Source organism: Salmo salar, chromosome ssa12, assembly GCF_905237065.1.
Source record: "Salmo salar chromosome ssa12, Ssal_v3.1, whole genome shotgun sequence".
In the NCBI taxonomy this organism is placed as follows: Eukaryota; Metazoa; Chordata; class Actinopteri; order Salmoniformes; family Salmonidae; genus Salmo; species Salmo salar.
In genome coordinates, this window is record NC_059453.1 from 55,595,892 (window position 1) to 55,621,049 (window position 25,158).

Genomic DNA, 25,158 nt, shown 5'->3' on the forward strand with positions numbered 1-25,158 from the left:
AGAAACAGGGATGTTTTCAAGATGCTTATTTGGGGCAGCAGGTTAGAGCGTTGGGGCCAGTAACTGAAATACAGGTTAGAGCGTTGGGCCAGTAATTGAAAGGCAGGTTAGAGCGTTGGGCCAGTAATTGAAAGGCAGGTTAGAGAGTAACCGAAAGGTTGCTGGCTTGAATCGCCGAGTTGAAAAGGTAAAAAAAAAATCTGTCGTTCTGCCCTTGAACAAGGCAGCTAATCCACTGTTCCCCGATTGGCCGTCATTGTAAATAAGAATTTGTTATTTACTGACTTGCCTAGTTATATATATATATATTTCTTCTCACAACTGCGTTTTTGGGCATGCAATAATTGGTTTTTAGAAGACACGACTAGAGGGGAAGTTCCGTTAACAACTACAAGGAGCTTGCAGCCGTAATTGCACGTTACGATGCATTACTTGCTGAACATATGGAACTTTCTACTGTATTTTCTGGGATTTCGAAATCAATTCAGAACGATTTGAAAGCTTCCATAATGCGGACTCTGACGCAGAGCATTTTTTCACTTTCGCTCAAGTAGGCTTTTCACTATCCTCCAGTATTTATTTAGCAAATATTATAACACATAATCACAGACAGACACAAGCAAACACTCATTACATGAACGTTGCAGCAGCCTAGGCTACACCTTAACATTAGAGATCTGACATGCGGTATGGGATGAAAACGAGACAATTTTTTCAGTCTGATCAACTGTAGGCTACTAATAAGAGCAGCTGCGTACATCCAATGTGCGCTGTCCATCTGGTCAGGGTAACTAATTGGTAATGTTATGTATTTATATTCCATGTGTGTGTCGGGAGAAAATGTGAATGTGATCAAATTTGGTTTATATTCAAAATCATGCTGGCTAGGCTGCCTATACGTTTTCAATCCAAAATTATCAACTGGAATTAATCAGTCAACATAATATTGATGACATATGTGGTAATGTTTTATAAGGCCTACAATTGTATAGGCCTGCATGATGCAAACATGCATAAATCAAGCTCAGCCCTGTGAGTTCTATTGTCTATCTGTTGTCTCTGTGTCTGGGTAGAGGAAATCCCCCTCCTATTCTAGTCTAAATATAATTCATATGAACAAGTATAAGGTTGCTGCAGTTTGACAGGGTTTTCATCCCCACAAGTGTAGGACATTTAAAAAAAACATGTGACCTGATTAAGAATAACTGGTCCCATCATAGCCCTCATAAAACCTTTTTACAAATGATTAATCAGTCATACCTTATAGTGTCCAAAGTTTTCCTGGTTAGGTTAGGGGGTAAAAATTGCCCCACCACTCTGGGACCTATGGTGCCACCAGTCTGCTTGCAGTGGTCAGTCATTGTCGATGAACAGAGCGTCAGGAACGTTTCTTGGGCTACTTTGATGTGTCAAGTGGGCGAGATGCGAAGTCTGTGTTTGACTTTGTGAATTTTGAGATGTCTGAGTTTAACTTCATGGGGAAACTTGTTGTTCAAACCTACGATGGCACAGCTGTAATGGAATGTATCTGCTATTTGTATTTACAGCTAAGTCCCCTCCTGTTCCCTGATTAAGAGGTGATGACCATTCCACTCCACTACTATTGTCAACTCTCTCCTGACATGAACCGAAGCCACGTCTCATGTGCTGTCTCATCCACTGGCACATTGAATGTTTCCTCTCCAAGCACTGTGAGTATCCCTATCAATTTTCACTACTGTATGTAGAGAATCACTTACACAAACACAATCACATTATTACACATCAATGACTTTATTCCTTGCTTGGACTAACTCATTATTAGTTATTTTGTCTAACTGTGTAGTGTGTTGTGTTATTGTTTTTTGTCTTCCCAGTTAAATCCTGTCCTGCACTGAAGTCAAGCATCTGAACACCTCAACTCATGCCTCATACCCTCAAGCGATCACTGCTGTGATCCCTTCCCAACACTGTGTAAGTAGCCCTCTCATTCCCATTCCCCATAATATTGTAATATAAATGTCTTTATTAAACGCTTTAGGTTAAAATAATTTGTCTGATGATTTTTGTCATCGCCGTGCGTTCCGCGCCTATATCGTGGGTCTCCCATCCTCCTAAATTGTTCAAGTCACCAGTCTCCACTGTGCCAATCCCACCCCAACAACCAGTATACAGTATCAGTTGTCTGTTTGACAAGTAGTATGAAGGTGTGGCTTGGAGTATTGTTTCTCCATACTATGTAATGTATTTCCTTGTGAATCAGGTGATGTTCAATTTGTGACTTCAATTTTTCATTGAAGTCACATTATTAAGGAATTGTTGATCTATTTAATAAACACAAGAGATCAAAACAATGGATAAAAGGGTTTGGCGGTATAGCAAGAACAGCGGCATCTAGCGGTCACAGCCTGTAACTTTCACACTACTTTATGGTAAATAATGTAAGCAACTTCAATTACTAATTTCTCTGAAGAGGGGGGAAACATCACCAGGTTCACAGAGAATACATTGCGTAGTATGGAGAGGCAATAGCCTACTACAAGCCACAGCTTCATACTACTTGTCAAACATAGAGAGAACCTACACTGGTTGTTGGGGTGGGATTGGCATGGGGTGTGGGGGGTCCTTGGATGGCTTATGACAAATTTTTACAATGGCTTAGACAATTCCTTATGTCTTTGTCATTTGTAGGAAGAAGTTTGGTCAAAATCAGATATTGGGTAGTATATTTATTTAATATTATCTGAATCCTATAAACTAAAATGACAATTTGAGTGCAATCAATTAGCTTAATTTCTCAGAGGTCAAATTATATTTCTACAATATGTTTCTGGAATGCTAATCGTGTCTGTTACTAACTACACAAAGAATTTCCGAACAATCAGAGATGTTGGGTGTCGAAATCCTCTTTCTTGTGCTTTTTGAGATTGAATGTCATGAAATTTCAGCAAGTCATGACACCCACAGATTGTTTTGAAATCGTTTCTGTAGTTAGAAATGGATAAGATTAGCATTGCTGAAACATTGCATTTTTAACATTTTATTTGATCTCTGAAAAATTAAGATAATTGATTGCACCCAAATTGGCCTTTTGATTGACAGGATTCATATAATATTCAATAAATATAGTACCCGACATCCGATTTGGACAAAACTTATTCCTACAATTGAGTAAGACCTGAGGAATCCAATAAAAGGGTCAAAAGCCACGCACGGACCCCCCCAACCCATGCCAATCCCACCCCAACAACCAGTATACAGTATCCCTCCTCTAAGTCTGACAAGTAGTAGGGAGCTGCAGCTTGGAGTATTGCATCTTCATCCTTTGTAATGTATTCCCTGTGAATCTGGTGATGATTTTCTCTCTCCTGTTTAGAGAAATTAGTAATTGAAGTCGTTTGCATTATTTACAATAAATCAGTGTGAAAGTACCAGGTTTTGCCCACTAGATGCTGCTGTTTCTGCTACTGTCACACCTTTGTTGCTGGTCTCTTGTTTATTAAATTCATCACAACATTTTCTTTGGGTAGAAAACCAATGGCTTTTGCTCAAGATTAAAATAAATTGTGTGGTCAAGTCAGTTCTCTGCGAAAGTAATTCAGTTTGTCTTTCTTTTAGCAACCTAAAGCTTCCACCGAACTCTCCTTGAGTAGTAGGGTTGGGCGGTATCCAGATTTTCATATCCTCATACTGTCCTTCTCTCAACCCGGAATTTACAGTATTACCGATTAAGTACACAAGGGGGAGCCAAAAATGCTACTATTACCAGAATGCTAACAAAATTAGCACAAATAATAGCGGATTTCCATGGAGGCTGCTAGCTAAATACGCTGATAAGCGCAAAAGAAAATAAACAAATTGCAAAGACAGGCAATCCAGCTAATAAAGTTATACAGTACATTCGGAAAGTATTCAGAATCCTTGACATTTTCCACATTTTGTTAGGTTACAGCCTTATTCTAAATTGATTAAAATGTTTTTTTTTATACAAACAATTCCCCATAATGACAAAGCTAAAACAAGTTTTTAGAAAATTTGGCAACTTTATTAAAAAAAAAAAAAAATTGAATGTCACATTTACATGAAGTATTCAAACCCTTGACTCAGTACTTTGATGAAGCACTTTTGCCAGCAATTACAGCCTTGAGTCTTCTTGGGTATGACGCTACAAGCTTAGCAAACCTGTATTTGGGGAGTGTCTCTCATTCTTCTCTGCAGATCCTCTCAAGCTCTGTCAGGTTGACAAAGCGAAAGCGTTGCTGCACTGCTTTTTTCAGGTCTCTCCTGAGATGTTTGATCAGGTTCAAGTCGTGGCTTTGGCTGGGCCACTCAAGGGCATTCAGAGACTTGTCCCAAAGCCACTCCTGCATTGTCTTGGCTGTGTACTTAGGGTTGTTGTCCTGTTGGAAGGTGAACCTTCGCCCCAGTCTGAGGTCCTGAGCTCTCTGGAGCAGGTTTTCATCAAGGGTTTTTCTGTACTTTGCTCTGTTCATCTTTTCCTCTATCCTGACTAGTCTCCCAGTCCCTGCCGCTGAAAACATCACCACAGAATGATGCTGCCACCACCATGCTTCACCGTAGGGATGGTGCCATGTTTCCTCCAGACGTTACGCTTGACATTCAGGCCAAAGATTTCAATCTTGGTTTCATCAGACCAGAGAATCTTGTTAATCATGGTCTGAGAGTCCTTTAAGTGTCTTTTGGCAAACTCCAAGCTGGCTGTCATGTGCCTGTTACTGAGGAGTGGCTTCTGTCTGGCCTCTACCATAAAGGCCTGATTGGTGGAGTGCTGAAGAGATGGTTGTCCTTCTGGAAGGTTCCCCCATCTCCACAGAGGAACTCTGGAGCTCTATCAGAGTGACCATCAGGTTCTTGGTCACCTCCCTGACCAAGGCCCTTCTCCCCCGATTGCTCAGTTTGGCCTGGCGGCCACGTCTAGGAAGTGTCTTGATGATTCCAAACTTCTTCCATTTAAGAATGATGGAGGCTACTGTGTTCTTGGGGATCTTTAATGCTGCAGAAATATTTTGGTACCCTTCCCCAGATCTGTGCCTCGACACAATCCTGTCTCAGACCTCTACGGACAATTCCTTCGACCTCATGGCTTGTTTTTTGCTCTGACCTTATATAGACAAGTGTGTGCCTTTCCAAATCATGTCCAATCAATTGAATTTATTACAGGTGGACTCCAAGTTGTAGAAACATCTCAAGGATAATCAATGGAAAAAGGATGGACCTGAACTCAACTTTGAGTCTCACAGCAAAGGGTCTGAATACTTATGTAAATAATGTATTTCTGTTTTTATTTATAATACATTTTCAAAAATGTTCACCGTCTCATTATGGGGTATTGTGTGTTGATTGATGAGGAAATATTTCATACATTTTAGAATAATGCTGTAACGTAACAAAATGTGGAAAAAGTAAAGGGTCTGAACACTTACCGAATGCACTATACAGTATATAGGTAGGAGTACCGAATGTCATTTTTGCATTTAGACATTTGAGTTTAGACATTTACAGGCGAATGTGAACAAGAGACATTGGGCAAATGAACAAAGATTTGCTGCATTTTTGTCTGAAGGAAGAACAGCACTGTCTGTGTGGAGTCTGGGAGTCGCTAGTGCAACAGCCCTGCCTGTTCTGCTCAGAGAAGATAGTGATAGGGGAGGAGCAGACAGCCCAGAACTGAGAGGTGAAAAAACGCAAGGAAATCAAGCTGCAGTGGCAGCTACAGATAACTCATTCAAAGTCCTTTAACTTCTCAAACAAGGCAGAAAGAACACAATATGGTGCCACCCCTTACTTAGATTAATTAATTCCACCACTTACTTAGATAACTAAGTTAAACTTAAGGGTCGCCCTAATGTAAATAAAACGCATAAGACATATCTTGCTGTGTTTTGTAAACAGAGATCTAAAAACGCTTCTTATTGTATGGTGGGTGTCGAAATCCTCTTTGTACTTTTTGAGGTGGAATGACCCCCTACGTATTTATTTGGACAGAGCAGCTAAACTGTTTAATTTCGCTCTATACTCCAGCATTTTGTATTTTAGTTAATATGTTGTATATAAGGGACCTATACAGAATATCACCTTTAATTTTAAGGTATTTTCATACACATCTGTTTTACCATTTAAAAATGAATGCACTTTATGTGTCTAGTACCCCATTTCAAGATGTCATAAGTTTTTAGACAAATTCACTTATTATTTATTACCATATTCCTAGCACACAATGACTAGGCCTGCATCAAGCTTTTGACTCTACAAATCGGTTGTGTTTCAGAGTATTGTATTGCATCATTTTGGAGTCACTTTTTGTAAATAAGAATAGAATGTTTCTGAACACTGCTACATTAATTTGGATGCTATATGGAAAGCCGTTTTAACATATATTAATTGACATTTCATATCAATATTTTTTTAATTTTTTAATGTAATTATTGATGTCGAAAATGCAATTATTGATATAAATTCTATGAATACATGTTAAAACAGCTTTACATAGATGCCATGATTTCCGATAATCATGAATGAATCATGGATAATAATGAGAAATTTAGACGCACAAAGATCATGCTAACCTTTCACCATTACCAATATCCGTCGAGTTTAGCATTTTTGGGGGGCCGTATGATATTTATACCTCTAACTTTCTCACTCATTACTCACAATTCATTCATGATTATCCACAATCATGGTAGCATCCTACATGAATGTAGAAGTGTTCAGATACACAGTCTATTCTTATTTACAATAAAAAGTGACTCCAAAATGACAATACATTATTTACAATTAATTTCTATTGGGCTCAACATAAAACGAAACACAACCAAAACAACCTGCCAATGTATTCAACAAGTTTGTAGAGTCACAAGCTTGATGTATTCATTGCATTCCCACAACTTTAGAGAACGTTCCCTTAGAGTCTCATTAGGTAATGAACTAATATTTTCATAGGAATGTTCCTGTAATGTGCAAGGAATGTTTCCAAGACACCATTCCCTTAATGTCAAATAGAACATACCCAGAATGTGGATACTATGTTCTCAGAACTTTAGATAATCTTTTTTTAAGAGCAATTTATACTAAGTCTAGTCTACAGCTTCACAGTTTGGACCCATTCCAGCGCACCGGCATATTGTTTTTTCTTCTTAGGTTTAGACTTATTTGAATATTAGGCCTACTTTTTTCTTTTACAATTTATTAATTTAGCACACTCTTATCCAGAGCCACTCAGGCTTCAGTTGGTTCATTCATCTAAGGTAGCACGGTACGACAACACCTTGGCTCATATGCATAAGGACATGTCATGATACAATACTGTACATAATAAAATGTGATACATTGCAGTACATTATTAAACATGACACATTACAGTACTTTATAAAGTGTTTAAAAGATCACCTCTGGTCCACATCATCTAACCATAATATCAAGTTTCAGGTATTACCCAGATGCAGACAGTGTCGAAAAAAACGAACGTTTATTTCTAGTACAAGGGCAGGCAAACGACAGGCAGAGGTCAGTAATCCAGAGAGGGTGCAAAAGGTCCAGAACGGCAGGCAGTCTCAGGGTCAGGGCAGGCAGGGGTCAATAATCCAGTGAGGTGGGGCAAGGTACAGCACAGCAGGCAGGCTCAGGGTCAAGGGAGGCAGAACGGTGAAAACCGGGAAGGACTAGAAAACATGAACAAGACAGACAGGAGCAGGGGAACAAACGCTGGTATGTTTCACGAAACAAAATAAACTGGCAACAGACAAACAGAACACAGGTATAAATACACAGGAGATAAAAATTGGGAAGACGTGCGACACCTGGCGGGGGTGGAGACAAGCATAAAGACAGGGGAAACAGATTAGTGTGTGACAGTAACCCCCATCTAGGGGTGCCACCTGGCGTCCTACCTGGGCACATACCTGGTTGACCGTGGTGCTGGCGTTGGAAATCCGTGTTGAGGCCTGGGTCCAGGATGTCCCTAGCGGGGACCCAACACCCCTTCTCCGGGCCATAATCGTCCCAGTCAACCAGGTACTGGAACCCCCTGCCCCGAGGTCGAATCTCCAGGAGACGCCTCACCGTGTATGCCGGTTGGCCGTCGATGAGATGGGGGAGAGGGGTGAGCCTGGAAACAGGAGACAAAGGACTGTGATACATGGGTTTAACTCTGGACACATGAAAGGTGGGATGTATACGTAGGGTATGGGGAAACAGAAGACGAACAGCAGAGGGGCTAATGACCTTGGAGATGGGAAAATGGCTGATAAACCGAGGGGAGAGTTTGCGGGATTGGACAGGGTGGACAGCCATACCTTCTGCCCGAGACGATACCGGGGAGCCGGGGTCCAGTGGCGATCCGCTTGTCGTCGATACCTGGAGGTGGTCTTGAGGAGGGCCAACCGGGCTCTCCTCCAGGTACGACGACAGCGGCGGACAAACATCTGGGCCGAAGGTATGCCTACCTCTTCTTCTTGTTCATGGAAGAGCACGGGCTGATACCCCAAGGAACACTCAAACTGTGATTGGCCCGTGGCAGAGCAGGGAATGGTGTTGCGGGCATTTTCAAACCACACAAGCTGCTGGGTCCAGGTGGTGGGGTTGGCGGAGACCAGGCAGCGCAGAGTAGTCTCTAGTTCCTGGCTGGCTCGCTCCGACTGGCCGTTGGACTGGGGGTGGAATCCGGAGGACAGGCTGGCTGACGACCCAATGAGGGTGCAGAACGCCTTCCAGAACCGGGACGAGAACTGAGGACCCCGGTCGGAGACCATGTCTACTGGCAGTTCATGGATCCGGAAGACATGCTGCACCATGAACTGGGCCGTCTCTTTGGCAGAGGGTAGCTTGGGGAGAGGAATGAAGTTGGTGGCTTTGGAAAACCGATCCACTAAGGTCAGGATGGCGGAGTTGCCATCAGATGTGGGGGAGACTCGTGACAAAGTCCAGGAAGATGCGAGACCAAGGACGGTGAGGGACAGGCAGAGGTTGGAGGAGACCAGCCAGAGCATGCCGAGAAGTCTTGTTCTGTGCACAGACCATGCAAGCGGCAACAAATGCGGAGATGTCAGAAATCATGGTAGGCCACCAAAAGCATTGTCGCACAAAAGCCAGGGTCCAACGGGAGACCGGGTGGCAGGCAAGCCTGAAGGAGTGGGCCTACTCCAGGACCGAGGAGCGGACCGCGTCAGGAATGAACTGCGTCAGGAACTAACATTTGGTTATCTGCGCCCCCTCCCCAGGGTTAAGCTGTAATGGTCGTCGTACGTAGTGGACCAAGGCGCAGCGGGTTGAGTGCTCATAGTGACTTTATTGAACACGTAACAAACAAAACAAGAAAACGATCGAACTAACAGGATTGCAGGCTAAACACACAGCTATGCAACCACAACTTCCCACAAAGGGACAGGTGAAAACAGGCTACCTAAGTATGACTCTAGATCAGCAACAACGATGTACAGCTGTTCCTGATTGAGAGCCATACCAGGTCAACAAAGAAATACACAACATAGACAGAACATAGAAATATGAAATAAAGAACATAACTCAAAAAACCCGGAATACTCTAACCAAACACCCCTCTACATAAACACATATACTAACAAACCCCGAACTACATAAAACAAATACCCCCCTGCCACGTCCTGAGCAAACTACAATAACAAATAACCTCTTTACAGGTCAGAACGTGACATCAGCTTGGAACGCTATGCCTCACGAACCTGCTTCCCTATTCCCAGCTGAGTGCCGTCGCCAGGCACGAGGTTGAAAGGCTGGTGTCATATTCTGGGGTAGTAGCCGTGGGGCTATAGCAGTGTGACAGCGCATCTGGCTTGACATTCTTGAACCCCGGCCGGTATGAGAGGGAGAAGTTGAACCAGGTGAACAGTAGGGCCCACCTAGCTTGCCTGGAATTGAGGCGCTTGACGGTGCAGAGATATTCCAGGTTCTTGTGGTCGGTCCACACAATGAAAGGATGTTCCACCCCCTCCAGCCAGTGCCTCCACTTCTCCAACACCATCTTCACCGTGAGAAGCTCACGATTCCCCATATCGTAGTTCCTCTCCATGGCGTTGAGGCGGTGGGAGAAGAAGGTGCAGGGATATAACTTGAGGTCCAGGGTAGACCACTGGGATGTGCTTCTACACCTCCAACGTGCTTCTACACCTGCATTACTTGCTGTTTGGGGTTTTAGGCTGGGTTTCTGTACAGCACTTTGAGATATCAGCTGATGTAAGATGGGCTATATAAATACATTTGATTTGATTTGACAGCCCCCACTCTGACATCCGAAGCATCGCCCTCCACACGAACTGGCGGGACAGGTCAGGATGAACCAAGATGGGAGCTGTGGTGAAGAGATGTTTGAGATTCCGGAACGCCCGGTCAGGAGTTAGGGACCATGTGAACGAAACTTTGGGAGAAGCGAGTTCATACGGGGGAATCCAGAGTGATGTAGCCCCAGATAAAGCGGAGATAATAATTGGCGAATCCCAGGAATCTTTGCAGCTGTATTCTGGACGTAGGCTGGGGCCAATCCACCACCACTCTCACCTTCCCGTGATCCATCTGTACACTCCCTGCAGCGATGATGTAACCCAGAAAGGGGATAGTGCAGCGATGGAATTTGCACTTCTCTGCTTTTACAAAAATCTGGTTCTCCAGGAGGCGTTGGATAACATGTCGGATGTGGAGTATGTGTTCTTGGGTGGAGCGGGAGAAGACGAGGATGTCCTCGAGGTAGATGAAGACGAACCGGTTCAACATGTCGGGGAGAGCAGTACCAGTCTCAGCGTCAACAGTGAAGAGGCGACTCCGGGATGCCGGCCCTCTAGGCAGAGTTGAAAAGAAAAAGCCATATCTCAGACTGGCCAATAAAAAGAAAAGATAAGATGGGCAAAATAACAGACACTGGACAGAGGAACTCTGCCTAGAAGGCAAGCATCCCGGAGTTGCCTCTTCACTGTTGACATTGAGACTGGTGTTTTTGGGTACTATTTAATGAAGCTGCCAGTTGAGGACTTGTGAGGCATCTGCTTCTCAAACTATACACTCTAATGTACTTGTCCTCTTGCTCAGTTATGCACAGGGGTCTCCCACTCCTCTTCCTATTCTGTTAGCCTTCATTTCTCAGAACAAGAATAGACTGATGAGTTTCAGCAGACAGTTCTTTGTTTCTGACCATTTTGAGCCTGTAATCGAACCCACAAATGCTGATGCTCCAGATACCCAACTTGTCTAAAGAAGGCCAGTTTTATTGCTTCTTTAATCAGGACTACAGTTTTCAGCTGTGCTAACATAATTGCAAAAGGGTTTTCTAATGATCAATTCGCCTTTTAAAATGATAGACTTGGATTAGCTAACACAGCGTGCCATTGGAACACAGGAGTGATGTTTGCTGATTATGGGCCTCTGTACGCCGATGTAGATATTCCACAAAAAATCTGTCGTTTCCAGCTACATTATCATTTACAACATTAACAATGTGTAGACTCTATTTCTATCAATTTGATGATATTTTAATGGACAAAATTGTAAATTTGCTTTAAAAAACAAGGACATTTCTCAGTGACCCCAAACTTTTCAACGGTAGTGTACTGTGGCGTACAGCAGGTCAGCCACCAGGGGGAGACTCGTTGAGGCCTGGTGACAGTCAGAGTATACATCACGAGGCGATGGCTCCATCTGCTGGACGTGCCAGGTCTCGATGGGCTCTCCGGCCAAGACTAATTGGGGCTGATTGGGGATTGGTGAGTAGTCAAGGGCTGATTGCTCACCATCTGTACAAGTCTCATAAAGCTGCCAGAAGGGCAGCACACAGGAGAGACTGGGGGAGGAAATGACTCCCGTATAGTTGGGGATGGTACCAGGGGTAACAGGAGGGAGTTCAGTTTTTGATCCCCACAGGATACAGCAAGACCCGGAGCCCAGAAGACGGTATCCCAGAGAGGGTCTCTTGGGGGAGACCTATTCTTTTCTTTTGGACTTTGGATTTTAATAAACACATTTGAAACTGAGCTAATCCTACTCTGTCTGTGTCTGATCTGTGTAAATGTTTTGACCCAATCACCTGGTCTGCCACAGTTAGTGCTTTCATCTTAAAGCCTACCCCAATGAGGATATGTGTTTACTTTCAGCTTCCTGTGCCAACCGGAAGTGCCTTAAATTGGGGTTGTAGGGGCTGTTTCTAAGGGTTAAAAACGTCACATCTTTCCAAAACTTCATATGTGTGATTAGGCAACCCTCGTGAACTGTAAATCAGTCATTTCTCCCATCAGATTTCCAAGAAAAACTCACACACACACAGCAAGGATGGAGTGACACAGTGTGGGGCTTACAGACACACAGAGCCTGCAATAGTTACATTTGTTAGAACTATCAAAGAACCTGTTAGACCTAGAGCTCTGAAACTTTAGTCAATAGTGCACGGTGAGTTATGTGGCTCTAGAAGGTTCTCAGATAGAGAAACAGCCTCGTACATTTGCAATAACTTCAATTAATTTTGACCATCGCAAAAGTGACGACATTTAGAAAAATCCCAGATTCGCAAGACTAGGTGCATTAAAACCGCCTCGGCCCATAGAGACGGACCCTAACGTTTCTGTCCGATAGCTCATTCAAGGACCCCGTAGCAAATCCCGGAAAAAGTGGATTTTCAGCACCAATTAAGGTCAATGCTCGGGCTCCGAATGACCTATCGAGCTAAAACTCGGGATTCGGGGTTGCCTCAGCTAGGCATACACATAATGTCAGAACTGGACCCACAGCTAGAACATAACTACGTGTTTTATGTTTTTATTATGGTTTAAACAGAAGGCGCTGTGAACTTTGTGCCTTCCCTGAAATATGTGATAGTTGGCTTCTAACTGGGTTGGACAAAGTGGGTTTGGTGTCAGTTTGTATCAGTTTGGTGTCAGAATGATATCTTATTGACTGATGGACGCTGACTTGCTGTCTGACTTTTGTACATTTGCAATAAGTTTAAACAGTGAAAAACCATCACCAAATTCACATGATGAAATCAACACAACGGGCGATGGAGAGGAACCACTATCACTGCCCGGCCATCCTGAGTTCATTGGGCCAGTCAATTTCACATTTCTGCAGTATTTTTGAGCATGTCAATTTAATGATGGTAAATGCCCATTGAAACATATTGCAAATGGACAGTACATTTGCAGTAAGATTAAACAGTGATAAACCATCACCAAATGGACATGATGAAATTAACACAACGAATGATGGAGAGCAACCACTCTCACTGCCCGGCCATTCCAAATTTATTGAGGCAGTCAATTTCGCATTTCTGCAGTATTTTTGAGCATGTCAAATTCGTGATAGTAAATGCCCATTGAAACACATTGCAAATGGACAGCCGTGCACCTTGTGATTGGAACGGGTTACCAGGAGCACATTTTTTAAAATGGTTTTCAATGCCTTTAGGGGGTGCAAGGGGTCCACGGCTGGGTAAGGAGCACCCCCCCACTCATGCCCATCCAATAGTGAATGCCCCTGGTCATTTTGGATGTTTTTTAAAAAATGGTTAAAAAACGACAGATACCCACTTCTCTCTCATCATGCATGACAAATAGACCTTCTAGGTTGATTCAGGGCTTAACAAAATGATATATATCATTTGGCCAGTATAAATGCCATTTGGACAAGGTTCACTGACTTGGGTTCGGAAGCCAACTTCCTATGATCATATATGGCAAATGGACATAACATCCTGATTTGGCACTTTCAATACTTATATATTGCATTTGTACATTTCTTATGCCATTTGGCAATGGTTCACTGACTTTTGACTTCTGACATTTGACTTCCTATGGTAGTATATTGCAAATGGACAAAGCATATTCCTTATGGACAACTCAATAAAATATGACAAAGGTATGTTCATACAGTTCTAATTCATGTATAGTTAACAAAAAAATTGAAAGAATTTCGAAAAACGGTCCAGAAGGCATTTTTTTAGAAGGTGATACATTTTCAAAATTTGACACTTGGGTCTTGACTTTATGTCCATTAGCAATTTGAAAATTTGCTGTGGAGCGCGCTCGCCAAGACTGATTTAAGTCTGTCAATCACACAGCATCTTCTTTAGACAGTCTTTCTATACTTGCATTTTCTATGACTTTCCATGACATGTTCACCTGTGGACAAGACACTCCTAGAGCCAAAACAGCTTAGTCTAAAGACTTTAGGATTTTCAATCTGAACCTCCAGGTTTAACATCTCTGGCGCAGGCGTTCCGCTAGCAACCCACCTCGACAACATCCGGTGAAATTGTATAGCGCCAAATTCAGAATACAGAAATAGTCATAATAAACCTTCACAAAAATACAAGTGTTATACATTGGCTTAAAGACTACCTTTTTGTTAATCCAGCCGCTTTGTCAGATTTCAAAAAGGCTTTGCGGCGAAAGCATACCATGCCATTATCTGAAGACAGCAACCTGCTCGAGGTCTTGGATAAATTGCATCTTTGGAGAGGATGCCTAATTCAGATTTCGTTGACTGTATCATTTGGAATGGAGGCCTCGTTCTCTGGGGAAATGTGCCATCTGACAATGCCCACTCGTCAGCACGTGCCTCTGCCCGGCAGGTTAGGTGTATGAAAACAATCAAATGGAGAGCCCGGATAGCTCAGTCGGTAGAGCATCAGACTTTTAATCTGAGGGTCCAGGATTCAAGTCCCTGTTTGGGTGTTGTTTTAATGCTCACCTTCCTTCAGAAGCAAGTCTTTCGAAACTTGCATTTTCTGTGACTTTCCATACATGAAGGGAAGATTTCGGCATTTGCTGTATTGTTGATGAGAAAGTCCATATTGCAAATGTACGGTCCCTTACTAGACGTCCGCGAACGTTTGTAAAATTCACGGATGGCGTCGGGCCGTGCACCGGGGCCGGATCTTCCGGGAAGTCATCGAACAGAGTCTCTCGGACATTCGGTTTCCGTTTTATAAAATGTTGAAATCTTTGTCATTTTTCACCTGTCACGGATTATACCACAGGAGGGCGAATGAAATCATATTGCAAATGTAACAAACATCACCAATCACGACGTGGCCTTTTCTCCTAAACGGAAAAGACTTCGAAGACGAAACTTGGTGAGCATTGGTTTGGCATAATGGGCAGTTGGCCCCGAACAAGATGGAGTCGAGGCCTCAACGCTTTTTGAGTTAAGGCCATTTTTCTGGGATTAAAGGTCAAAAATGAAAATAGATCGCTAATTTGACCGCTTCACGCCAAAGTACATGAGCCTACGGTGTTAGGTAAAAAAGAACCAGACATTTATCTATCGTCATTTAACCTCTATGGGCTAGGTGGGACGCTAGCGTGCCACCCGTGGTGCACTCCATCAACAGCAGGTGCATTTCAAGAGCGGCAAATTTGAATCCAAATAAATGTCAAAATTCAATTTTTTCAAACATACAACTATTTTACACCCTTTGAAAGATAAACATCTCCTTAATCTAACCACGTTTTACGATTTCAAAAAGGTTTTACGGCGAAAGCATAAATTTAGAGTATGTTAGGACAGTACATTTACAAGAGTTGTGTGTAATGTTTTGTCAAGTCAAAGACAGGGTCACCAAAACCATAAAACCAGCTAAAATGATGCACTAACCTTTTACAATCTCCATCAGATGACACTCCTAGGACATTATGTTAGACAATGCATGCATTTTTAGTTCTATCAAGTTCATATTTATATCCAAAAACAGCGTTTTACTATGGCATTGATGTTGAGGAAATCGTTTCCCTCCAATAACCGGCAGTCAAGTCAGCGTCACAAATTAAATAATTAAAATTAGAAAACATTGGTAAAATATTATATTGTCATTTAAAGAATTATAGATTTACATCTCTTGAACGCAATCAACTTGCCAGATTTAAAAATAACCTTACTGGGAAATCACACTTTGCAATAATCTGAGCACTGCGCCCAGAAAAATACGCGTTGCGATACAGACTAGACGTCATGTTGGGGAGATCTAAAATCGAAAATACTATGTAAATAATCCATTACCTTTGATTCTCTTCATCAGATGTCACTTCCAGGTATCACAGGTCCATAACGAATGTAGTTTTGTTCAAAAAAGCTCATCATTTATTTCCAAAAATCTCGTCTTGTTAGCACATGATCTAAGCCAGCCGGACTTCTCGTCATGAACGAGGGGAAAAAAATATATTTACGTTCGTTCAAACATGTCAAACGTTGTATAGCATAAATCATTAGGGCCTTTTTTAACCAGAACATGAATAATATTCAAGGTGGACGAATGCATACTCTTTTATAACGTATTGGAACGAGGGTACCCAACATGAACTCGCGCGCCAGGTGTCTAATGGGACATCATCGTTCCATGGCTCTTGTTCGGTCAGATCTCCCTCCAGAAGACTCAAAACACTTTGTAAAGGCTGGTGACATCTAGTGGAAGCAATAGGAAGTGCCAAAATATTCCTCAGCCCCTGTGTTTTTCAATGGGTTAGGTTTAAAGTCAATACAACACATCAGGTATCCACTTCCTGTCAGAAAATGTCTCAGGGTTTTGCCTGCCAAATGAGTTCTGTTATACTCACAGACACCATTCAAACAGTTTTAGAAACTTTAGAGTGTTTTCTATCCATATATACTAAGTATATGCATATTCTAGTTACTGGGTAGGATTAGTAATCAGATTAAATCGGGTACATTTTTTTTATCCAGACGTGCAAATGCTGCCCCCTAGCCCTAACAGGTTAAGAGAAATCGTACAATTTCAAATTGGTGATATTCAAAAAAATGAGTTTTTTCCCCAAAAAAGTTACAGATCCAGTTGCAGCGTGTTCAGATGAATCCGTTAAGGTGGGTTTCGGAGCTCTGTGAGATTTCTGTGATTCTCTGTGATTTTCTGAAACAACACACACTCGTTCAACCCTCTGTAAATAAGTCAGTTCTTAACGTAAAGACTTAAAACTCAATATTCTATAAGAACCTAACCCCAGGAGGATATGTGTTCACTTTAAGCTTCCTGTGTCAACCAGAAGTGCCTTAAAATGGTGTCATAGGGGCTGTTTCGAAGGGTTAAAAAGGTCAGATCTTTCCACAACTTCATATGTGTGATTAGGCAACCCTCATGAACTGTAAATCAGTCATTTCTTCAAACAGATATCAAAGAAAAGCTCTCTCTCTCTCACACACACACACACACACACACACACACACACAGCAGCAAGGATGGAGTGACAGAGTGCGGTGCTTAAAGACACACAGAGTCTGCAATGGCATTACCATTATCTCTAGGCTGTGCCGAGTTCAACGAGATGCCCCGCTTGACCGTAGCTAGCTCGGTCTAAGCGCAGCGACCGTGAGATAAAGTAGGCCTAAAATGAAGCCTGGCCCTACATTTCAAGTGCTTTTGGGTGACAGCGAGAGAACCGTTAGGGTTAGAAGCACAATTCGACCTCAGAAACGTTCCTTAGGTCCTCCCGATCTGTGCAAGCCTTGACCGTGTGGCATTAACCCTTAACAATTAAAAGGTGTTTAAATCTCAGTTTGCAATGACTTCTCTCCCCATAGGAATACATTGCCTATTCCCCTTAATTCAACCTGAAACATATGTGGGTTATGAATGCCTTACTGCTACTGTGAGGTCTACCTGTGTCGATTCTAAGCTTCCTGGAGCAACCGGAAGTTGTTAAAAACACCCTAAAGTTGTTTTGATATAACCAACCTACTGATTGTGAAAATCACTGAATTCAACCCTGTGTAAATCAGTCAATTCTTAACATAAAGACTTAAAACTCTGGATTCTGTGAAAGCCTACCCCAATGACAACATGAGTAGATTCTAAGCTTCCTGTGCCAACCGGAAGTGCCTTACATATGGGTTATAGGGGCTGTTTCGAAGGGTTAAAAAAGTCAGATCATTTCAAAACTTTATATGTGTGACTAGGTAACCCTCATGAACTGTAAATCAGTAATTTATCCCATCAGATTTGCAAAAAAACTAACACACACACAGCTAGGACATAGTGACAGTGTGGGGCTCAGAGACATAGACTGCCTGCAATAGTTACCTTCGTTCGAACGATCAAAGAACCGTCAGACCTAGAGCTCTGAAACTTTAGAAACCTGTTCTAGAGCTCAAGTCGATAGTGCACGGTGAGTTATGTGGCTCTAGAAGGTTCTCAGACCGAGAAACAGCCTCGTACATTTGCAATATGTTCAATCATTTTGACCATCACGAAAATGGCGACATTTAGAAATATCCCAGAGTCGCAAGACTAGGTGCATTGAAACCGCCACTTGGGGCCACTGTCCTGTGTTGATGTGTGTTGTTTCGTTTAATATGCTAAACCCTGTAGAAGAAGAATTGTTTACATTCCAAAATGGTGAAAGTCACACTGTAGAGCTGCAGACGTTATCAAACTCCATCCTTCTTGCTATCATTTTGTATAAGTATTGTCTGTAAGTAAAAATAATCATAACATATTTGGCATTCAATTCATAATGATATTTTGTACGGATGATCGTTTTAATGAGATGTATAAATCTTCTTGATAGCCACATGGATATCTGTTCAGTGCATTTGATCTGTCATGTTTTGGGGAATCATTTACATCTGATTTAATGCATAATGCTGCATATTTCTATGTTTATGAACACGTATACAAATACATGTTCATATTCATATTGAGAATGAAGCCTAGTAATCAGCTAGCATACAATAAGTCATACTCATTGTTCTTTACTTTCTATATTTCAGTTTTAATCATTTCAGTCACTATTACTGTACCTACGAAGCGGTGGCAATAAATCATCCTTCAACACTACAGTAGCTGTACCGAGTTAATCTATCTGCTAAGCTTAAGAAGGGGACTATTTTGCGAGGGCAGAATATTAATTTATGATGATTGTTTATGAATTTCGACGACAATGGCCAAACTAAGTTGATATTTTCCAGGCAATGAGCGCAGCCATTTTTTACTTTGTTTATTTGTGTCTTATGCTGCATTCAAAACAACTGGGAACTCAGAAAAATACAAGGTAAAAGCATGACATCAGTGATATTTAGATCAGAAAGTTGGAGCTCTAGAAAGAGGCCCAGAGTTGGAATTCCGAGTTGGACGACCGTTCAAATCTATTTTTCCCAGTCGGAGCTCAGTTCCCAGTTGTTTTGAAATCACTGAAGTCAGAGATTTTCGAGTTCCCAATTGTTTTGAATGCGGCATTATAGTGAATGTCATTCTGGAATTGGGGAGTTTTCTCTTGTCAAAGATAAACAAACATGACTGTCATCTTAAAGAATTTAGCTGCTGTTAGCTTAGCTGACACAAATTTATTTTAGAAACCATATTACATTAGTCCCTTGTGCTCACCAGAGCTGTGGTACATTGTAAAGTCTAGCTGTTAGGTGGCTAACTTATGGGTTTTCTTTGTCAGCGCGAACTGTTATTTAGACCGGTTTATGGAATGAGTTTGGCTGTGCATGTGTTCCGTGTGATGCTTGGATGATGAAGTTCGCATTTATCTTTTACAATAAACGGTAAAATTGAGGAATAAAGTTTAACCCCTGGTGGTGTTCATGTTTTGTAATTCACCCAATGTTCGCGGGTCTGATGGACGCACAACATTATTGGGTTTTTTGAAACAATACAGCCATAACAATTCACATAAAAATACTTAGATGTTGACTTATATCAATTACAACCAATATAGACAGCATACATGGTTAATATTTGCCATTTACCTCTGCTAGATCACATTTATCAATAAAAGCGCTATTTTAAAAAAAAAAAAGTGATTTTTGTAAACAAAAATTTGTTTTAAGCAAGACATGGGTAGAATAAATCATGTTTATTTTGAACAAATATAAATTAAACAAGGTTTTCCTCACTATTGATGTTTATTGCTTTGAACTGAACAGCTTGGAAGGACAAATTTTACATACAGTATTTTATGGAAATATTAAATGAGCCCCATTGAACACAAATTAAGGCCGGTCTACACACCACATGAGGGACAGAGTTTTACTGTGTGTGTGTTGCAAATGTATTTCTTGCACTTGATGCATGTGTACTGTGACTTCCTGTTCTTCTTTGGTCCACACATATCGCAACGCTTCTTCTTGTTGCTAGCGGTTGCAATCAAGAATGATGAAAACACTGTTCAGCAATTGTATTAACTTCTCACTCACTCACATATATAAAAAACACCCCTTTTTCAGGACACTGTCTTTCTAAGATAATAAGTAAAAATCCAAATAACTTCACAGATCTTCATTGTAAAGGGTTTAAACACTGTTTCCCATGCTTGTTCAATGAACCATAAACAATTAATGAACATGCACCTGTGGACGGTCATTAAGACACTAACAGCTAACAAACTGTAGGCAATTAGGCATGCTGCAAGGAGGCATGAGGACTGCAGATGTGGCCAGGGCAATAAATTGCAATGTCTGTACTGTGAGACGCCTAAGACAGCGCTACAGGGAGACAGGACTGTAGAGCTGATCGTCCTCGCAGTGGCAGACCACGTGTAACAACACCTGCACAGGATTGGTACATCTGAACATCATACCTGTGGGACAGGTACAGGATGACAACAACAACTGCCCGAGTTACACCAGGAATGCACAATCCCTCCATCAGTGCTCAGACTGTCTGCAATAGGCTGAGAGAGGCTGGACTGAGGGCTTATAGGCCTGTTGTAAGGCAGGTCCTCACCAGACATCACTGGCAACAACGCCGCCTATGGGCACAAACCCACCGTCGCTAGACCAGACAGGACTGGCAAAAAGTGCTCTTCACTGGCAAGTTTCACCAGGGGTAATGGTTGAATTCCCGTTTATCATCGAAGGAATGAGCGTTACACCGAGGCCTGTACTCTGGAGCGGGATCGATTTGGAGGTGGAGGGTCTGTCATGGTCTGGGGCGGTGTGTCACAGCATCATCGGACTGAGCTTGTTGTCATTGCATGTGTCGTGTCTTTGGCTATGCCGGATTAAGTGATATGACATGCTAACCTATAAAATCCTTTCTCTGTAATTAATATTACCTGATTAAGCTAATCATGTAAATGTAATTAACTAGAAAGTCGGGGCACCACGGAAGAACGTTTATAGAGCCGTTATCTTCCGAATAAACTCTTAAAATACTTAGTCATATTTTACATCGATAGCAGTCAATATTAACCCTTATCTTATTTTCAGTCTCATAATGAAAGTTGTAAATTCTTGGCTATCTTCACGAACCCTGGCTAACAAGTTGAATCAGCAATACAAAATTGGGTTTAATTATTTACTAAATACCTAAACTAATCACACAGAATTACAAATACACCGAATACAAATGATGTCATACATGATGGCTGGTTACACAAAGGAAAGGGGGTTGGGCTTGAATGAAAGAGCGGGAAGATTTAGGAACAAAGAAACAGCAGCTATGCTAACGTAAATACATTATCTTATGCATTACTAAATTACCGCCCATTTGGAAAAGGAAAATGCAATAAATATTTACTCTGAGCTGCGCTTCGGTAGGTTGGTCGTAGATGCTGGCAACAGATCTTCCTGTCCTCGGAAGAATGTCAATGGTGGTAAAGTGGATACGTGGTGGTATCTTCGTCTGGTTGTTAGACTGGATCCGTCGTCCGTCCTTTCCTAGCCCACGTCTACAGCGGCCGCTGCTAACTCAACGGCTAGGAAGTATCACTTCTGTAGTGAATAAGCTCAAAGTTCATACCATTCGCCACCAAAGCTCACGCTGAGGTTGGCTTAGTTCTGTACTTGACGTGTGTCCTTCTAACGTAGAGGCTGCAGACCTCACGTACTGGAACATGTGGTTATCTTTTCGTCAAAGGCTTATATAGTGGAGAGGGGGAAGGATGTGTTTCATCGTTTATAACCCCTGTCTCTTCACAGGGGTGGGCCACTGATCAAGCAGGGCACTTTCCTTATGAAAACCCAATTCTCTCATTTGGAAGCTAAAATTACATTTAATCTCCTAACAAACAATTTCGATATCAAACATTTCAATTGCATAACAATTCCATGTTACTCTGATAACTAGAGAGTGTATACTTTCTCAGGTACAGTTTATGTCGTCCTGTCATCAGTCATAATGTCTCAGATGACAACCGAACTGACATCCATAGTCATTACGTTCCCAAGCACATTTCCAACTGGTTTTATTACCAAAATATGGTTCCTTTTCCCCATTTGTTTGATGTTCCCAGACTCTCTATATTTAACACAGGCTATTCAAGTCCTTCAGTAGGGTCAGAAAGAGAGGGGAAGGGAGAAAGGTATTTATGGGGGGGGGTCATAAACCTTACCCACACGCCAACGTCATGACACATGCAATCTCAACGCTATGCGTTACAGGGAAGACATCCTCCTCCCTCATGTGGTACCGTTCCTGCAGGCTCATCCTGACATGACCCTTCAGCATGACAATGCCACCAGCCATACTGCTTGTTCTGTGCGTGATTTCCTGCAAGACAGGAATGTCAGTGTTCTGCTATGGCCAGCGAAGAGCCCGGATCTCAATCCCATTGAGCACGTCTGGGACCTGTTGGATCGGAGGGTGAGGGCTAGGGCCATTACCCCCAGAAATGGGAACTTGCAGGTGCCTTGGTGGAAGAGTGGGGTAACATCTCACATCTAGAACTGGCAAATCTGGTGCAGTCCATGAGGAAGAGATGCACTGCAGTACTTAATGCAGCTGGCGGCCACACCAGATACTGACTGTTACTTAGAATTTTGACACCCCCCCTTTGTTCAGGGACACATTACACATTATTCAATTTCTGTTAGTCACATGTCTGTTGAACTTGTTCAGTTTATGTCTCAGTTGATGAATCTTGTTATGTTCATACAAATATTTACAGATGTTAAGTTTGCTGAATATAAACGCAGTTGACACTGAGAGGACTTTAATTTTTTTGTTGAGTTTATATATAAAACATTTATTACAGAACCTTCCAATAAGTCCACGCAAGTTTCTTTAGTTGTTGAATCTTGTTATGTTCATACAAATATTTACACATGGTAAGTTTGCTGAAATAAACGCAGTTGACAGTGAGAGGATTTTTTTTTTTTTGCTGCGTTTAGCAGCCTCTAAGGTGCAGTGTTGAGTAAACGGGTGGTAGCCGGCTAGTGATGGATATTTAACAGTCTGATAGCCTTGAGATAGATGCTGTTTTTTCAGTATCTCGCCATTCAAAAAACCCAAGGACGCTGTACAGCAGACTATAAAACAAAAACAAGAATAATACAATAAAAGGAATAAAAGCTACATAGCTTAAGCCAGGGCTGAGAGCATAAAAACCTTAACCCCAAATTTTTTAAACATGCACCTTTCTAATCTTGAGTCAGGCCCACTACTGTTGCAGCACAAGGTCTTGGTTGACCTCCAGATCTGCAGGGGAGGCATGGTTTAATGGAACTGTTCCACAAGATGATTCCTCGCCATCGGAACGTGCTTCCCCCCTGGCACGAAAGGGATGTGACAGCACGTCCAGTGCCCGTATGGCACCCCCTGACAAAGTGGAGTCTAGAACATTTCAGGTTGCGACAACCAATCATATAACAATTCTGCTACCAAAATATTACTAAGAATTCTCCTCGCCAACGAATCAAAGACAGCTGTTGTTCAATCGGTATGGCATCAGACTTTTAATCTGACTTTCCAGGCTTCACGTCGCTGTTCGGGCATTGCTTTGTCATTTACTAGTTCCTGATTCATTTCCTACGCTGAGCAAAGAAGGCAGTGTTTGCATGCGTTAAAAACTTTGCAGATAGCAAAACGCTTAGTCAGAGTATACTGTGCACATGCCATCCTTCAAACAAGATATCAACTTAGGCAGTGATTGTTTTCAAGGTACTTAGAAGGACTGATACACTATGTTAAATGTGATAAGGTAGATATCAGAGCACTTAACTCCTTTTGAACAATTAATGATGCAGCTACAGAAACACCAGTACAACAAGTTAACCTGATTGTGAATCTGTAATGAAAATATATATATATTTGCTGACAATTGTTTTTTTTTACATTGTGGATAAATCATAACTATTAGTAATAATAACAGATTCCATTAAACTAAAACAAATATGGTAACACTATGGTAACACACTGAAAAGTACACTTGATTTCTTAATAATTACTTGTTATATGGCTGCATTGTGATACATTATTACGATTATCATTTAAGCTACCGCAAGTACCAAAACTTTTGCTAGGCAGACCATGAGGTTTACAGGTCTGTCTCAAGCCTGATGCTTCATTTTAAATAGACCCCTTGCTCCTTAACCTCAAGTTACACCTTTTATTCCTATCCCCTAAGCACTTATCCCCAAACCTTCAAGTCACTGCTAGAAGAACTGAAACATAAGATAGATAAATTAATTATGGGGACATCTCAACCTTGAGCTTGAGTTGGTAGAATGGTCACCATATTCTGTACATCCATCCCATTTCAAGGTCAATCTCCACAAGTATATAGTGGGTTTGGTGGTAGGAGAAAGGTGCTAGCTAGGGTGCAGGGGCTAGTCATAGAGGCTATACTGAAGAGGCTAAGGTGTCAAGACTTCCACCAAAGTCGGTTCCTCTCCTTGTTCGGGCGGCGCTCGGCGGTCGGCATCGCCCGTCTTCTAGCCATCATCGATCCACTTTTAATTTTCCATTTGTTTTGTCTTGTCTTCTCACACACCTGGTCTCAATTCTCCTAATTACATGTTGTGTATTTAACCCTCTGTTCCCCCCATGTCTTTGTGCGGAATTGTTTATTGTAAGTGCATGTGCACGTTTTCTCTGGTGCGCGATGGTTTTTGTACCCATTTGTTTGGGGTTCTAGTTACCGGTGGTTTTATAAATAAAACTGCTCCGTTGATTACCAAGTTTTGCTTTGACTTCCCTGCCGCCAGTTACGCACTCCCTTACATAAGGGGTGGCTAATGGACCCATCTTTATGGTTGTCAATTTCACCAAATTATTATAACTGAAAACAGACTTGCTTTTTTTTATCGTCAGCAAGTCATGTTTTAAAACAAGGACATATGAAGTGTATCTGTGTTTTTGTTAAGGCAGTGGAAACCCTTGTTCAAACAAGTGACTGAGGCTGATTGAGTTTTGCTGCGGAATGGGAAAGTCATAGAGATATGAGTGAGATAGGAGTGGTCGTTGAGAGT

General features: G+C 41.9%; 1 non-coding gene across 1 annotated transcript; it reads left to right on the forward strand.

Annotated features, from left to right (window-relative positions):
• Positions 1-14,614: 14,614 nt before the first annotated feature.
• trnak-uuu (transfer RNA lysine (anticodon UUU)) lies at positions 14,615-14,687 on the forward strand. The gene has a single exon. It is a non-coding gene; the product is annotated as a tRNA-Lys (tRNA).
• Positions 14,688-25,158: the final 10,471 nt, after the last annotated feature.